The 3,519-nt window shown below is 37.9% G+C and overlaps 1 protein-coding gene across 1 annotated transcript in view; it reads right to left on the bottom strand.

The window, feature by feature from the left end:
- Positions 1-3,519, bottom strand: part of PDE4D (phosphodiesterase 4D) — a 1,003,569-nt gene that overhangs the window by 818,849 nt on the left and 181,201 nt on the right. The gene's annotated exons all lie outside the window — the stretch shown is intronic.

The following is a 3,519-nucleotide window of genomic DNA, read 5'->3' as shown; positions in this document are numbered from 1 at the left end:
TCCCTCCCGATTGTAAACAATCGCGCCCTCCGGGCCGCGCCGCCAGCCCCTTCACGCGCACTCGTACCTGAGAATTTCACTTCAGCACTGCGCCTCCTCTGAGTCTGGATATGATATTCTCTTTACTCCTAGTTGTAGAATTTCCACTCAGCCAGCCCTCCTGTGGTTCTAGATGTTGTCCGTTCCCTTTTTCAGGCTTAATTTGAATTGGTTGTTTAAGGCAGCAATCTCCGGCGTTAACCTATGCCGCCATCTTCGGTTCCCTCTTCAGCTCCTATTCTACTATATTATCTTTAATGTTCTTTGACCTAATATAATAAGTGTATGAAAATATAAAAAGTTTTAGGTGTCTCTGAAAATGTAAAAATATTTAGGTAAGCATGCGGGCACTTGGTTAATAATATAGAAATGCATTTGTCTATGGAATGCTTCATATATGTATTTATTTCCATAATTTCTCTAACACAGCATCTTGATGGACTATCAGTGGACTTGACTCTAGGCGTCGTTACTACACAAGCCAAGCCCACCTTAGAGAAAAGGCCACAGAAGGATAGGATACCTTCTCTCTGGGAAAACGGACTCGTCAACGTTAATGAATAAGGAAGTTCTGGCTATCTCTTTGGAAGCCATAATATAAATTGGAGCCATGCAATCAAATAGTGTTGAAGAATGTTGGCTTCATGCAAATACAGTCTTTGTGCCTGGTGCACCCCTGACTGGAGTATAGTTAGCCTTAGTTCAAAGGACCTGTAATGCAGTGGTTCTCAACCTTCTGGCCCTTTAAATACAGTTCCTCATGTTGTGACCCAAACATAAAATTATTATCGTTGCTACTTCATAACTGTAATGTTGCTACTGTTATGAATCGTAATGTAAATATCTGATATGCAGGATGGTCTTAGGCGACCCCTGTGAAAGGGTTGTTCGACTGCCAAAGGGGTCGCGACCCACAGGTTGAGAACCGCTGCTGTAGTGGAATGAAAATTAATGCCATGAAAGATGTGTCCACCTGGAACGCGTGAACGTAAATTTATTTGGAAAAAGGATCTTTGCAGATGTGATTACTAGTAAGTTAAAGATTCTGAGATAACATCCTTGATTAGGAAACACTAAATGCAATGCTGCGTTTCCCTAAAAGAAGAGAGGAGAAACACACAGAGAATAGGCCATATGAAGACAGAGGCAGGAAATTGGGTCATGCTTCCACAAGCCAAAGAATGCCCAGAGCCAGGGGGTGTTAGAAGAGTAGCAAAGAATGGAATCTCCCCTCGGTCCTCCAGAACGAACATTCCCTCCCCACACTTTGATTACAGACTTCTCGCCTCCAGAATTGTGAGAGAATACATATTAGTTGTTTTAAGTCATTCAAATTGTGGTGATTTGTTATTGCAGCCTTAAAAAGCTAATATAGAGCCAAACTAATTCTGGGGTCTGAACACTTCCAATGTTATCTGTGCTGGGGAAGCAGAGAAAACCAGGCAGAGTAGATACACCATTGTTCAGGAAGAGGATGCTATTGCTGTACTCAGAAGGCGAAACAGGAATCTTATTGAGATTAATTGAAAGACATGATCATTTTTGGACAATGCTATGCAGAAATATAATTGAACAAACCTTCATCTTTATGTTAAAAGGACTGGCAGTTTTAGGTTCCAGGCAAGAGAAGCAAAGTAAAAGAAAAAAAACAACTTTATTCAGGATCAAAAATTACCATGAAAAAATGTGACAGATTTCTAATTCTTCAGGGATGCCTAATTTTGTCCCTCTATTTTTAAAGCTTTCAGAAGAAAATAAAAGACTGCACTGAGGCAAAATCTTCCATATTTACAAATTGGGCATTAATAAGGAAATATAAATTTTAATCTATGTAATACTTTTCAAGAAGAGGGAATTTGCAAAATATTACCTTTCCTATTTTGTTTGAAGACATGCTTGTATATGGCAAACTTTATATATGGAAATCTTAGTTTAAATAATGCTTAGAATCATTTCCATATATTTTTTAAAATAATGTTTATTTAGCTTCATTTTGTTAGGTAAGAAAGTAAAATAAAATATATTTTTATGTTGAGTAATTTGATTTACATAATTCTCTGCTGTAGTTATACATTCTAAGTTGTAGCATTAAAAGCTATTTTACTTTAATAAAGCATCCACATTCAGGCAAATTGCATATTAAAAGCATGGTCATCATTACTTTTATGATAATATAAACAGAAAAAGGATTTTAAAAGCCACAGCTGTCTCCTGTCAAAAATGATGTTGAATTCAACAGATAACTTGTTGGCCATGTCTAAAACAGCAACAAATAAGCATGTAATGGCTACTGCGAAAAAGAAATGTTTCACATAATGGGCCAGAGAGATAGCAGTGAGAGCTAACATTTGCTGACAATTTACTACATAGTAGGTCCTGTTTAAGAATTGTATATGCATAATCACCTTTAACCCTAACAAAACGTCATAAAATAGCTACTATTAATATGCCCATTTTATAGATGAGGAAACTGAGTGGGGTTTAATAACCCTGCCCAGGGTCAAACAGCTAAGTGGAAATCTGTCTTTCAAGTTCAAGCTTTAAGGCACAACCCTATACTGACTTCCACACCATGATCAGTAATCAAAAATTCTGATAAGTGCTTTTATTTTTATGCACAAGAAATACAGAGGAGGGAATGGTGATTTATGCCAACTTGGGGGAATCTGAAAAGGCATAGGTACCAAGCTGCTTCTACATTGGATTTTAAAAGACAGAGAGAAATCTCATACATGGAGGGAAAAAAAGCATCTTAACTAGAGAGATCAGTGAACATAATTGGGAAATTTCCAATGAGCCCTTATTGCAGAAGGATTTTGTGCAATTCCAGGGCATAATGGAAATTTCCACATCCCAATTTCCAGCAATGATCTCTCACCTTCTGAGAGTGGCTAACCCATCTAGAAACAATGAGATTTCCTCTTTCTGGGGGCAGATTAGACCTCTGGAGACCTGCTCAAACTTGATGGAACTCAGGTCTGAGGTCTAGGTCCCTGTACCATTGCTCTTACACAGGATTCAGACAATTTGTAACTGGAACAGCTCATACTGCACACATAATGCCTCAAATTCCAGTGATTTTCCTCAGATCCAAAGCTCAGATTAATTCCGTGGTTTTGATTGCTAGCACTAAGGCAAAGGAAAACATTTCAATTGAGAAAATACTTCTTTAATTACGAATATGTCTCTAAACTAATGTGTCGTTTACTCGTAACACTGAAACTTTTAAAGTCCTGATTTCCTGTCTCCTCAATTAAGGGTAGAACTCTATGGAAATGACTCCAGAGTAAACATGATGATATTGGGAAAGGAAAATCAGAATATCACATAGCTCTTGGGATCCTGCAATAAACATTGTACCCAATTTCAATGTCAATAAAACTGGCGGGAGTAACCTTGTTGCATTCACTGAATGTTTCAAATGTGTCCTAAGAGCAGGGCTCCTACCATGTGCCAGGACTCAAACTAAATGACTTTATA

The sequence above is a fragment of the Myotis davidii genome, unplaced genomic scaffold, assembly GCF_000327345.1.
Source record: "Myotis davidii unplaced genomic scaffold, ASM32734v1 scaffold135, whole genome shotgun sequence".
Lineage (NCBI taxonomy): Eukaryota > Metazoa > Chordata > Mammalia > Chiroptera > Vespertilionidae > Myotis > Myotis davidii.
This window is presented reverse-complemented; position numbering and strand designations above follow the sequence as displayed.